This window comes from Theobroma cacao, unplaced genomic scaffold (genome assembly GCF_000208745.1).
Source record: "Theobroma cacao cultivar B97-61/B2 unplaced genomic scaffold, Criollo_cocoa_genome_V2, whole genome shotgun sequence".
NCBI classification, from domain to species: domain Eukaryota; kingdom Viridiplantae; phylum Streptophyta; class Magnoliopsida; order Malvales; family Malvaceae; genus Theobroma; species Theobroma cacao.
Window position 1 is genome coordinate 8,649 of NW_017234852.1, and position 15,737 is coordinate 24,385.

At 31.9% G+C, this 15,737-nt stretch overlaps 1 pseudogene; it reads left to right on the forward strand.

The window, feature by feature from the left end:
• Positions 1-9,421: 9,421 nt before the first annotated feature.
• LOC108663949 lies at positions 9,422-15,706 on the forward strand (annotated as a pseudogene).
• Positions 15,707-15,737: the final 31 nt, after the last annotated feature.

Consider the following 15,737-nt stretch of genomic DNA (forward strand, 5'->3'; position numbering starts at 1 on the left):
TCCTTAATCTCGCAATACCAGGCTCGTGGTGCTTGTTTCAATCCATAAAGAGGTTTATGAAGCCTATATACCTTATCTTTGTTAGAATTAGATTCAAGACCATAAGGCTGCTCAACAAAAACTTCCTTTTACAAATCACCATTCGAAAAAGCAGATTTGATATCTAAGTGAAATATTTGCCACTTAAACATAGTTGACAATGTTATCAGTAATCGAATGGTATCCATTCTAGCAACTGATGTGAATATCTCATGGTAGTCCATATCAGGCAACTGAGTAAAGCCTTTAACTACAAGTTTGGCTTTATGCTTGGTTAATGAACGATCAGAATTGAACTTCTTCCTGAACACCCACTTTACTCCAAGAACATGATGATGTTTAGGCCTAATAACTAAACTCCATGTCTTGTTGAGATTTATTACATTAAGCTCTTCTTTCATGGCTTCAATCCATTTAGAAGATTGAATGCCTCTTTAGGTGTTGCAGGTTCAAACAAAGCCATATTGCAACTTTTATAAATATCTTGCAATAATCAAGTGCCTCTCACAAGAGGCTGATCCATTATTTGTTCATTGTCAAGCACCTTTTCACTGTTGGTAGGATGGAAATCAACATCCCCATTTTGAATCCTAGTATACTGCACTTGATTAAACTCCATATTCTAGTAGGTTCTTTCATTAAATGACACATGTATACTAATAGAAGCTTCGTTTGAATCAATTTGATGAACTCTATAAGCCTCGGACTGTTGATTTTAACCAATGAAGATTCCTATCTTTGCCTTAGGCTACAGCTTATCTCTGAGTTCTTCAAGCATATGTTGATAGCAAAGAGACCCAAAAATCTTTAAATAATCAACAGAGGGCTTGATATTATGCCAAGCCTCATAAGGAGTTTTGTTGTTGACAGCTTGAGTTATCAAAATGTTTTGCAGTTATACTATAGTGCTAGCTACTTCAATCCAACAAGTCTTTAGAAGCATTTTTTCAAATAAAAGGCACTTGGGCATCTCAACAATGGTTCTGTTCTTTCTCTCACTCATAGCATTATGTCTAGGACAGTATGAAGTAGTTAATTGATGAAAAATACCTTCCTTTTCTAGATAACTTGTGAACTCTAAAGAAGTATATTCTCCTCCATTATTTGTCCTTAAAGTCTTGATCTTGCAACCAGATTCATTCTTAACTCTAGTTTTAAATTTTTGAAACACAGAAAATACCTCTAACTTGTGCTTCACGAAATAGATCCAAGTCATTCTAGACATGTCATCAATAAAAATAACAAAATATCTACTTCCATTTAGAGAAGGTTCACTCATAGGTCTAGCAACATTATAGTGAACTAAACCTAATCTGTTAACTGCTTTATTTAGGCTCGAATTGGGAAAAGGCTTTTTGGTCAGTTTACCAAGCTAACATGAGCTGCACACAGAACCATGTTCATGCAATTTTGGAAGGTTCATCAATAAACTAGAGGCACTAGCTTGCAATAATGACATATAATTGCAATGGCCAAGCTTTTTGTGCCACAAATATGTTTGTTCTGATGAAGACTCTATTACAGAAAAACAAACATTACTCCATTTTATAGGAAAACACTTCTTGACCATAGAAATTGACATCAAATATTCACCTGGAGGCTTATAAATTGTGCACGCATGATTTTTAAATAACAACACATAATGCTCATCAACCAGTTGACCCACACTCAAGAGATTTTGAGTTATTTTAGGAACTAAAAGCACATTTAGTACATACTTGGTGCCTAAAATAGTTTGAATTGCAACTGTGCCATTCCCTATAGCTTACAGTATATAACCATTTCCTATTTTTACTAAAGAACAATGATTAGTGTCAGTTTCAAAAAATAACTCAACCTTTGAAGTCATGTGATTTGAACATGCACTATCAAGAAGCCACTGATTTTCATCTGTTGAACTAGAATTTATGGTAGCCATAAACAAGACTTTTTTGCAACTTCAGCCTTCTCAAATTATTTTGTAACCTGTGGTTTTTTGTCTACTACATCAGCTCTATTCTTGCAAACTCTTTTTACATGTCCCAACTCCTTGCATGCATTACATTTGACCCTAAGTCTAAACTAGCAATAAGATTTAGCACGACTCCTCTTCTTATAGAAAATACAAACTGAAAGCTTTCTTTTTCTATTATGAAATCTTCTATTTGAAGTACCAACTTTATCTTTTTCTTTGACATTATTTGGATTCTTTTTAAATGAAGAATCTGCATGAGCTTTGCCTTTTATACGAGCAAATAAATCATGATCAACCTTTTCATCTCTCCTTGCTGCTTTTCTCTGTTCATTAGCTTTCAAGGCATTCACTAAATATGAAATTGTGAGTTTTGAGATGTCCTTTACCTGCTTCAGAGAAGTAACTGTAGCATCAAACCTCTTTGGTAAGCTCATCATAATCTTCTCCACCACTTTACATGTGTAAGAGAATCTCCCATAAGTTTGATTCTATTCACCAGCTTGATCACACCTTCAACAAATTCACCCATTGTTTGACTTTCCTTCATTCTCAGAAGTTCATATTTTCTTCTGAGATTTTGCAAACGTATCTGTTTACTTCTTGCAGACCCCAAAAACTCCTATTCAAGATTACTCTAAGCCTGTTTTGCATCTCACACCCCATAATTCTACTGAAGATTGACTCAGACACAGCTGAATGTATGAAGGACAAAGCTTTATATCTTTTTGTAATGTCCTTTTCATATTGCTTCACTTGAGCCTGTGTAGCATTCTATTTTAGTACTGGTAATTCAGTCTCATTTTCAACATCATTCCAAAGATTAACACCTTTCAGAAATGCTTTCATTTTGACAGCCCAAATAGGGTAGTTCAAACCATCAAATGTAGGTGGTGATTGCTGTGTAACAGTTAAAGTTGAAGTTGACATCATTTGAACAGTTTTGGTAGGTGAAAAAAAAAATAAGATTTTAGGATTGTGTTTTAGTGTTTTTGTGGCTCAAAGATCAGTTAATACTCTGATACCGTGATATAGTTGATATAACAAAACAGATGATAAAGAAACATTAAGAGAAGATAACTTTGTTAACATCGATCGAGATACAAGCATTTATATACAATATGCATGACTAACACTTGTACAAAACAACCAAGTGTTTAACAAAGGATTAAAGTTAACATGCGAAGCTTACACGTTTATAAACATTAAGAGCAGCATAAGTTCTAGTTTATTAAACCAGTACAACGAAGCAAAATGGACACATGTCCAATACTTAGTTAAAAAACAAGGTACAAGAAACATGACTCAAGCTAGTTTTATTTCAACAGAAGCGTCCTGGTTTTCTGTTTCCTGCTTCTTCCTCTGAGGTTGCTGTGCTCGAATTGTTCCTGTTCTGTTTGTGCCTTTGTTTCTTTCGTTGTTCTGAGGTTGCTTTTTTGTTGCCCTTTAATGATTTGCCTCCGTGGTCCATGTCTTCTACTTTGTTTTTATTTTGCTTTGGGGTTTTCCATTTTTTCCTACTGGATGCCTTTGGTTGCTAGTTGTTGTTTTCTTGCTTTCAGGCTCCTTTGATTTTGATTTGTTTTGCTGCCCTTCTGCTTTTCTACCTTATTTGTCTCTCAAGCGGGCTGTATTACTAATTTCAGATGGCCTCGTATTCACATCATCTGTATCACTATCTTTTGTTATAGTAAGAGGGCAACAAGTTTGCCAATCGCCTTGCAAAAGTTGGTATTGGTAGATCGAATGAGCTCATTTAGGTTTTTAATCCCCTTCCTGTTGATGCTTATTCTACTGGTTGATGTCGTTTTGGGATTTTTATGTGGTTGGCTTCCTTTCTTTTTGATTTTTCTCTTTTGTTGTTTCGGTTCTTTTGCTTTGTCTTTTTGATGTTTTCTTTCTCGAGTGTTGGGCTACGTGTTTTGTTCTTTCTGATTCCTTATTGGACCTGCTCTGTTTTGCGAAGTAGCTTCGCTGCTGCTTTCTTTAGTATACCTTTGCTATTCAATATATACATATATATATATATATATATATATTAAATTAATGCAGTTTTTTTTAACTTATCAATTTTAATTTATCATATAGAACTTAAAAAGGTTTGAAATTAAATTATTTTTGTAATTTAGGATTTTACTAATGGGTAAAGTGGTATTTATAGTATTATTTTTATTTTAATTGAATAAAGTTGGATGAAGATATTACTTAAAATGCATGGATACCTTAAGAAGTGCCTTTAGGGTACTTATATAAGCAATAAAATTAACTTCTATTTATTTTAATTCTATTAAACTTGTTCGATAAAGTAATTTAGGATTATTGAAATACAGGGGCGGCTCAATAAGTTCAAAGCACTAAAATGAAATATTCAAATAGGCTTTTTTTATTAAAATTAAAAAAAATTATTAAATTATTATTTTAGCTTTTTGAGATGCAAAAATTTTAATTAAACTTTTATAATCAAGTTCTTCTAATATATTTTTTTCAATTGATAGTATAGCCAATTCATTTAATCTTTCTTGAGATATTGTTGATCTTAAATAAGATTTTATTAATTTTAGTTTTGAAAAACTTCTTTCTCCTAAAGCAACACTTACTTGAATTGTTAACATTATTCTAAAAGCAATATATGCATTTGGAAAAGAATGGAGTCCTCTTATATGATTAAGTATATCAATTGGACTGTTTTCCTCCTGTATAATTTCTTTTAAAACTTTTAACTTTGAAAATAAATCTAAACCATCAATATCAGAATAGTTGTTATATTTTAAGGAACATTCAACATTAAGGCAATATTCTTTCAAATAAGGCTCACAGCTTTATGAAGATAATAAAAAAACAGACTTATTGTGTATTCTTTAGAGAAAGTTGTAGTTAAAGGAAGAAAGAGCAAATGGGAAAGGAAGATTTCAAAAGTAGATATTATACATTAAAAAAAAATAATTGGTTTTATGTAGGGGAAAAAAATAGTTGTTAGAAATCATTAAATGCGTTAATTGAAAATAAGAGAAATAAGTGAGAAAAAAATAACTGTTGAAGATAATTAAATACATATGACTGTTAATTTATTGGAAATAAGAGAATATAGTTACGAATTAATAGCATTTTAGAAATAAGAAAGTAATAAAAAATTGAGATTTATTATACAAATAATTAAAAAAGTGAAAGAATAAATAATTTTATTAATTATTTTTTACTTTTATATTTTTTTAATTTTTATATATTTTTAATATAATTAATTATATTATAATTATTATAAAATTATAAATCTTTCTTCAAATTAGGGCCTTCTCAAATTAGGGGCCTAAAGCCCTTGCTTGGGTGGCTTCACCCAAGGGCTGGCACTGTTGAAATAGATTCTCATACAACGGTGCATTTAATGTAATTTAAAAGTCGCAGTATCTCACAGGTTCTTATACTGTACATTTTTTGTCAATTTAATCTCTCTATCTCAAAATTGATTAATTTAATCTTTATACTTTGTGTTATTGAATCCCTTTGTTTAATGAATTCTATCCAAATTGATCATGTTGACGTATCGTTGACATATAAGACCATTATTTTTTGGTTACATGGTATTTGAATAAGTTTTAAGCACATAGTAAGTGACAATTTAAAATTAAAACCGGCATTAGATCCCGAATTAACTTGCCTATATTTACATATTATTTTATTATTAATATAATAAAGAATTATTTTTATATTAATATTTTGATATTTTAAATATACCTCGAGGTTAAAATTAAAAAATTAAATAAAAATTATTCATTTGGATTCAGATTGAATGTTGACTTTATTATTTTAAGATGTTTCAAATATTTTTTCCAATAAAAATTTTTTTTCCAATTTTCAATAGTACCATTTTTGGAATATTAATTTTAGGTGTAATCCTTTAACTTTTGCAACTTTTAAGAATGATAATTGCAAAATAAAGAGCAAAATACCTTGTTTATACAACTTTTTATTATTTGGAAAAATAGACATTCAATTTAGAACATATACAATAATATTATTTAAACATAATATTCAAAAAAGGTGTCTAAACTATATAAGAAAAATTCAATTTGACGTTTATATTTTTATTATGTCAATTAAGTTCATATATTTTTATTAACTCAAAAAAGTCATTTTTTTTTCTCAGCCAAAAAAGATTTGTATTAAATCACTGAAGCACCATACAGTGAGTCTAGTCATAAGTTGTGGGCAAACAGCGGCTCACATTAGAAAAATCAAAATTGCCAACAAAACTTGCAGTTTGCAGTAAAACTAGGAAAAACTTCAACATATCGCCGTTGACATAAAAGAAAAACAGAACAAAACATAATACTAAGCACATGAAGAGAAAACAAAACTCAACACCACATTAGCCACCAAACCAAGAAGTGCGATGATCAATAAACTCCATAGCTTGCAAGAGAGTCAGTAAACGAATTACCCTCCCTATACACATGCTGGAAGGAAACCATAACAAGGGAGAAACATAGCGCGTCGATTTTATTGAATAAATGCCACTTGTTCCATAGCCTTTGGTCAAAGTGTTTCAATCCAAGTGAGTGCTATCATCGAGTCGGATTCAAAAATTAAGGGAGATCCAACATATGAGGAGGCATAAAACGTTGTGAATCACGGAGGACTCCTCCATACCCTGTTAGGCCTAGTTTGCCTCAAGCCGAGCCATCAACATTAAATTTGAATTCCCCTAAAAGAGGTGACTCCCATGAAACATGAAGATGATATTGGTGAAGGGGAGTTCTTTTCAGAGAGGCATGGTGGCTTATGCCACCAACCTAAATCATCAACAGCGTCCATACCTTCACAAGCACGAATCAAATACACAGAGTTATTACGTTGAATAAATGCAGTCAGACAAAATTACAATTGTCAGTTTAATATCACGTGTCAATGTTGTGGCATGTAGACATGCCATTTTGAAAGATGATATTGCCATGTGACAGATCATGTGATCAAAGATGTTGCTGATTGGATTTTTTGTTGTTGACTTGGTATTTTTTCTTCTCCCGATCTACATGTTTTAAAGTCATTGGTTCATATTTTTAAAACCAAAAAAAAAATTAAAATCACTTAAATTTTATTACTAAACAATAAGATTGAACAAGAAAGCTTTCGGGTTTATCAAGCCTCTCACATTAACAAAAATCCTAAACCATCCAAGAAGATAAAATTCTGATTGAGGCCGACGTAAACAAAATTACGATTGTCCAAAAACTTATATGTCACAAAATAAAAGTGCAGGACTTTATGTTGGAGAAAATAAAAGTTCATTACGTTTTATTATCCTATATTAATCAAATCAAACAACATACAAAACTTTGACACTAATGCAAATTGTGAACAGATTTCTACGAAATCAGAACAAAAATTTATGCATATGATCAATATATTACAAAAGGGGAAAAACGTTTTACCAGCATTTTTCTTCGCTTATACTTGTTGACTTTTCAGACTAAGCCAGTTTCATGCTCAGCTTGCTATCTCTTACTGGTAATAATTTGCATGAGAAAAACAATTAAAATTTATAGCTGAATATGCAGCTAGCCTTAGATCATGGCTTTTAAGCCTTAGATGCATGAATTTGCAATTTGCCTTCTTATTATTATCCCTTTTACACTCGGCTTCAACTAAAGGTAAATGAAAAATAGTTAAACTAATGATTTCACCTTGCAAACTAGTTTGCTGGACATAGACTTTCCTTTTGGTTTAGGTGACAAAGTATAATAACATTATGATGCCAAACTAGTCTCTAATAGGAATAAAATTAATTTGCCAGCAAATTCCTTAGGCCATGTGAGAAAATACCACTCCAAAATTTTCCTGATCTGTTTTTATTTTATAATCTGTCATGTGGCATTAAATTGACAACTTAACTTTGTCTATTGATAGTTCATCAACAATTAATGAAAAAGACTTATTTGTCCCAAAATAAAACTATAAAAATTTAATTAAATGCAATAGAAGTATAACGACTAAATTGATTATTTTTTATATGATTCAAGAATTTTTTTTTATTACAATACATATTATTTATAATAAAAATATGATTGACCAGAATTCTGACCTAAATGAATATATTCAAAGTTGATTAGGATCCAGTCGAGCCTACCAAAGTTTGACGGATGGCCCAACCCTCTTACATACCTACACACATCAGCAAAATGATTGATATATTGAATAAGGACAAAGTGGAGAAAAGCTGTTATACCAAAAAAATAAGGGTAGGCTTTTAGTATTTAAATGCAACCAATACCGTATAAGAGCCCTCGTAGTTTTTGGATTTTTATAGAATTTAAAGAGCTTTTCGAAGTAGTAAGTTATAGGAAAAATATGGGTTTGAAGTACGGCGGGTCCTCATTGAGGTTTCTTCTACTTGTTTTTGTAGCTGAATTTGCTTTTCATGGCTTCACCTACGGAGAGAAAGGTTTCTAGTTTTTATTTTGCGGGAGATATTTTAATACTTACAATGTTACATCTAGCTATCCAACAGTTGCTTTCGAGCAGACTTTTGTAAGCTATAGATATAATATTTGCAAGGCATCTCATTTTCAAGACTTCGATTTAGGTTTATATATAATATTTGTTTTCCTTTTGCATGCATATACGATTTGATGTTATAACCAATAATCTCTTTTATTTTATAAATCTCATCTTATAATTTGAAATATATCAATTATTCATGATTTTAATTATTTTTATTTACAATTTTTCATAAATGTATGAAATATGTCACCTAGTGTCACTGCCACATAGATGTTTATATAGTAAAAAATGTAAATCCGAAATGTCAAATAGATCTACTTAATTTTTGTCAAATGAACGTTCAAGCTTTTGAATCCACTTATTTTTGACATGTAGATGTTTATACGATGTCGACGTGATAAATTTTGTCAACAATTAGAATGGATGAATTTGAAATACCTTTTATAAGTTATAGATGCAAAATTTAAAATTTAAAAGTTAATTGAAATAAAATATTATATAAAGTTTATGGATATCACTGTAATTGACTTTATTGTAACATTCAAGTGTCTTTTTTATGATAATTTACACACATTCAGAGGCCAGCGGTCGGATAAATTTGAAGATTNTTTTTTTTTTATTACATACATATTATTTATAATATAAAAATATAATTGACCAGAATTCTGACCTAAAAGAATATATTCAAAGTTGATTAGGATCCAGTCGAGCCTACCAAAGTTTGACGGATAGCCCAACCCTCTTACATACCTACCCACATCAGCAAAATGATTGATATATTGAATAAGGACAAAGTGGAGAAAAGCTGTTATACCAAAAAAATAAGGGTAGGCTTTTAGTATTTAAATGCAACCAATACCGTATAAGAGCCCTCGTAGTTTTTGGATTTTTATAGAATTTAAAGAGCTTTTCGAAGTAGTAAGTTATAGGAAAAATATGGGTTTGAAGTACGGCGGGTCCTCATTGAGGTTTCTTCTACTTGTTTTTGTAGCTGAATTTGCTTTTCATGGCTTCACCTACGGAGAGAAAGGTATTCTAGTATTTATTTTGCGGGAGATATTTTAATACTTACAATGTTACATCTAGCTATCCAACAGTTGCTTTCGAGCAGACTTTTGTAAGCTATAGATATAATATTTGCAAGGCATCTCATTTTCAAGACTTCGATTTAGGTTTATATATAATATTTATTTTCCTTTTGCATGCATATATGATTTGATGTTATAACCAATAATCTCTTTTATTTTATAAATCTCATCTTATGATTTGAAATATATCAATTATTCATGATTTTAATTATTTTTATTTACAATTTTTCATAAATGTATGAAATATGTCACCTAGTGTCACTGCCACATAGATGTTTATATAGTAAAAAATGTAAATCCGAAATGTCAAATAGATCTACTTAATTTTTGTCAAATGAACATTCAAGCTTTTGAATCAACTTATTTTTGACATGTAGATGTTTATGCGATGTGGACGTGATAAATTTTGTCAACAATTAGAATGGATGAATTTGAAATACCTTTTATAAGTTATAGATACAAAATTTAAAATTTAAAAGTTAATTGAAATAAAATATTATATAAAGTTTATGGATATCACTGTAATTGACTTTATTGTAACATTCAAGTGTCTTTTTGATGATAATTTACACACATTCAGAGGCCAGCGGTCGGATAGATTTGCAGATTTTTTTTTTCTGTTTTCCTTTGTGAGAAAAGCCATGAAAGATACGTAATTAACCCAAGATATCATTTGCAGCTCCTAATTATAGCTTTATCCAAGAAGCAACCTCTGCTCCAACAGTCTCATTCTACGACTACATAATCATTGGTGGAGGAACTGCAGGCTGCCCATTGGCTGCAACTCTGTCTCGAAATGCAACCGTTCTAGTCTTGGAAAGAGGGGCGTCTCCATATGTCAACACGACCAAGATAAGGATAGAGAACGCTTTGTCTACTCTTACAGACACCTCTCCCGATTCATTCTCTGAACCGTTCATCTCCGAGGATGGAATCGTTAACATCCGAGCACGAGTGCTCGGCGGTGGAACAGTGATTAACGCAGGGTTTTACTCCCGTGCGGAAACATTCTTCTTGAAGCAAAATGGATTGAATGAAGCATTAGCAAATGATTCATACGAGTGGGTTGAAAGGAAGTTGGTATCCAAGCCAGTCCTATTGCAGTGGCAATCTGCGGTGAGAGATGGGTTGCTTGAAGCTGGGGGTTTGCCATAAAATGGGTTTACGTATGATCATATTATTGGGACTAAAACTGGTGGAAGTATTTTCGATGAAAACGGAAACAGACATACCGCAGCTGATTTGCTTGAGTATGCTGATCCAAATAACATTAAGGTTTACTTGCATGCTGTTGTGCAGAAGATCACGTTTACAACAACAGGTAATTAAGTAATGCATTTATTTTTCTAAAAATCAAATGACTCTAAGTTTTGGGTTTTAGGTATATGTAAACTAATCGATAACCTCATCAATTATTACTCTTTTGACGTAAAGCATTCAATAAATTTACTATTATGGCAGTTGGATTGAGGCCAAAAGCTCAGGGGGTGATCTTCTACGATGCACAAGGAGTAAAGCACACGGCATTCTTGAAAAATGAATCCATGAGTGAGATAATTTCATCAGCAGGTGCAATTGGGAGTCCACAATTGTTATTGTTGAGTGGTATTGGGCCCGCCCCTCAGTTGGAGGCACTTGGTATCAAGGTGGTGCTAAACCACGCCCTTGTGGGTCAAGGGATGGCTGACAATCCATTAAACGGTCTTATAATTCCTTCTCCTGTGCCTGTTGAGCTCTCACTCGTGATAAATGCGGGCATCACCAAATTGGGTAATTATATAGAATTTGGCAGTGGATTTGATTTTTCTGCCCTCTCTGTTGCTCAGAGTCCTGCCAACTTGAATCAGGTTTTTACCCATTGTTATACTCTCATTGACATTTTATTTATTTATTTATTTTTCTTTTTACATGTGATTTGGAGTTATATAATTATAAGTAATTATCTTATTATATAAACTTCATTCTCTCATTCTAGAATTGGAAACATATTGACACAATATTAAATATGTGAATTTAGTTTTTTGATGATATGATAAGTTAAATCAACTCAAATGAGTTTGTGAGATTTTATCTTTTGAGTTGGGCTGTATTTCCAGACTGGAGAAGCAATGGCTAATTCACCAGCAAATCTTGGGTTTATTTTCGAGAAGTTCAATGGTCCAATCTCAAAGGGTTATCTTGAGCTTCAAAGCACAAATGTGAGTGACAACCCTAAAGTCAGGTTTAACTACTTCCAAGCACCTGAGGACTTAAGGAAGTGTGTCCAAGGAATGAAAACCGTCATCAAAGTTGTGGATTCCAAATCATACTCGAGATTCCGTGACAACAACACAACAACACAAGATCTTCTAAACATGATGGCGAGCATGCCGGTGAACCTGAGACCAAGACATCCTAATTCTACAGTTTCCCTGGAGCAATACTGCATAGACACTGTCATGACCATTTGGCATTATCATGGAGGGTGCCAAGTTGGAAAGGTTGTTGATCGAGATTACAAGGTCCTTGGTGTGGATAGGCTCAGGGTTATAGATGGTTCTACCTTCAGTTTCTCCCCTGGGACTAATCCTCAAGCTACACTTATGATGCTCGGAAGGTAATAATATTATTTATTACTCTTATTTAATATATTTGTTAGTTTGAATAGATCAATCATTTCGTATATTGATAATAATGTAATTTGTTTTCTATCAATTTTTGTTGCAGATATATGGGACGAAAGATTTTAGAAAATAGAGGAAAATGATCCAATCTAGTTTCATGCAAGCATGCATAATAATTTCATTTCGAGGAAAAAGAAACGGGAAATAGGAAAATATGTCAGAGGGAACATATCTAAACTTTTGCATGCTTGGAGTTCGATTTTTTTATGTGTTTAATAAAATATATATTTAATAATCACGTGCTTTACATGTGACGGTTTGATGTGGAGAAGCATGCGGGTGGCACGTGATGAAATAAAGCTTGTCAATTGGCTATTAAACTTTAGAACTAGCTGAAAAGTTAGTTGCTTTCTCCTTTTCGTTTCCACTTTTGGAGATAAAACAGAGTATAAAAGGGAGGCTTTTGTAATAATTTTACTTATAGAATGAATACAGTACTAAATTTCACAAGGATTCTCTCTCTTTCGCTTGATTATTTCTCTCAATTTTATATGGTATTAGAGTAGCATTAGGGTTTTTAGTGCAGTTCATCTTTAAGAATTTGTTAATGTTGTTCGTTATCTGAACTTTAATTTGTTTTTTTTTTTTGAGATAGTTTCAATAGTTTTATTAATTTCTTGTGCATCTTGATTTGATTCATTATTCTTACTGAATCTTGCAAAACAATTAATAGTTAATTCTTCTAATTTAAGATCTTCGGTCACCATACTATTTTCATCACATTAATCATCTTAGATCAATCGTATTTAATCCAAAAATAACCACGAGTAACTATGTTGAGTGGAGCTGATCCTTTATGCTGGCTTTATCCATAAGAAACAAGATAGATTTTTTTATGGAACAATCCCAAAACCAAATACATTGTATGATTTCTGAGCAGCTGTAATAATTTGATGGTGGCATCGTTTCTTTATTCTATCTCACCACCACTGCCTCAACAGTTTTATATATGGACTCTGCCACACTGCAACATTCCAGATATGCAATTTGCCAAGCTATCCTAGAATGCATTGATAAGGGTGTTCAAAAAACATAAAAGAGAAAAACTTTTATTGATTGTTTTACTATTTTTTTAAAATGTAGATACTTCATTCATTGATTATTTTACTAATTGAATCCTAGATTATCTCATCATATTCATGTTAAATGCAAATTGATAATTATAAAGAAGAAAAAAAATTACCCTCTCTATCCAAATCCTTTTATTAAATTTTCCTTTTTAGGATGTCTAAAAATAAAATTCTCTTAATTTCCTGTTTTCAATATCCAATATTATTACTTTTTCTATATTATAAATCTATTTTTCATATATATTTTTTAATTTTTTCATAAAGAATTGAACATTAGAATTATGAAAATAATTTAAGGTTTTACTATAAAATATGTTCAAATTGAAACTTTTGTCAATCTTTGTGGAAATGAAATGCGTAAAAATTTTTAGATATGAGAGTAACTAAATTTAGTGCTCAATATAGTAGAATAAATAACAATTTGTTGCCATCATAAATAGAATTGCAAAGAAAAGAAGGATTATTTTAACTAGATTTCTATTTCCGTAATTAATAACTCCACAAAGAAAAAAAATGAAAGGATTGTTTTTTGTATTCCTATTTTGTATGTTCTTTTTTTGCACTTTATAGAAAAAGAACCTAAACATAAAAACGAGAAATGAGAAATGAAAAATAAAAAATGACTGCTTACGCAGCTTACGCTCAGGGATCCTTAGGAAATCATGGATTGGTGCTCGTTGTTATATCCCACGTTTTATGTTAGAAGAGTGAGGGGACCATAGTAAGAATATGTCTCTTGGTTTGGCTCGAATATGTAATGCTCAGAGATGAAATGGTCGGCCATTGGGTGCATTCCACCCCCAACAAATGTTGAAAGTATCAAACAAGCAAAAGGTTTCCAGCCCCAAAAGTTAACTAAGGTTGCATAAAGAGCAATCTGAATAAATAAGTTGATGAACTTCTAATAACCAAGGGGTTTTGGTTTGAGAAATAGAGGGCGGAGCTCATAGAAAAAGAGTTGGAAGATGACCCATATGGCTTTTGTTAAAACATTAGTCATAAGATGGGCTTCGGTGTAGCTTGGGACATCCATGTCTATGCCATTTACCCATTGGAAACGATGATGCTCAAGGTGATAGTTCTGGAAAGTCACAGAGTTGGGCACACCAATAGAGAGGTTAGCAAAAGTCCTAAGCCAACGGTTGCAAACAAGAGTTGAGAGGGCAAGATTGTGCCTAAGCTCATGGATGGTAAGAAGAGGTTATGGTTGGGGAAAGAAAGTATAGTCAGTTGCCAATATCTTCAGCCAGCTAGCATCATGTAGGGAAATAGCTATCCATAGCTAAAGTAAAACAACCACACTAATCTTAAGAAAAGCCAAGGGATTAAGGCCAAAGAGCTCTTTAATTTGAGGGTACTGAAAGAGGATCTGACGTCTCCTTAAAGCATGAGGCTTATCTGTATATGACCAGAAAAAGTTGTTTGCCATTACTACTTCTTCTTTCTCTTCCTCTCTCCTTTCCCCTCTCCTCATCTCTTTCTTTACAAACCATTTATCAGTTTCTCTATTTTTCCTCATTCTATCTTTTCTCCAAACAAGATGTTTGTTTTTCTTTGTTTTTGGGTTCATTCTTATGATTTGATTATTGAATCTGATTCTATGAATGTTGTTAAATGGATCAATTTTCCTAACGAAGCTTCGGGGTGTTTGAGGCACATCATTCTTCAGATCGAGTCCTTAAAACCTCAACTTGGTGTTTAGTCGATTGTTCATACTCTTCAATTAGGAAATTCCTTTACTGACTCTCTTGCCAAACAAAGAGTGAGACAGGATCATCCCTTCATTCTTTTCTCTTAATCTTTGGGTTTTGCTCCATGATGTTTCTCTTTTTTCTGTCCCTTCTGCAACCATTGAAGCTGATATAGTTGACATAACAAAACAGATGATAAAGAAACATTACTAGAAGATAACTTTGTTAACATCAATCATCATTAGCTGAGGAGAGATACAAATATTTATATACAATATGCATGACTAACACTTGTACAAAACAACGAAGTGTTTAACAAAGGATTAAAGTTAACATATAAAGCTTACACGTTTATAAACATTAAGAGCAGCATAGGTTCTGGTTTATTAACATATAAATAATATTATTTATTACATTTATTTTATATATTTGTTAGTTTGAATAGATCAATCATTTCGTATATTGATAATAATATGATTTGTTTTCTATCAATTTTTGTTGCAGATATATGGGACGAAGGATTTTAGAAAATAGAGGAAAATGATCCAATCTAGTTTTGCATAGGCATGCATAATAATTTCCTTTTGGGGAAAAAGAAACGGGAAACAAGAAAATATGCCAGAGGAAACATATGTAAACTTTTGCATGCTTGGAGTTTGATTTTTTTTTTATGTGTTTAATAAAATATATATCTAATAACCACGTGTTTTACATGTGACGGTTTGATGTGGAGAAGCATG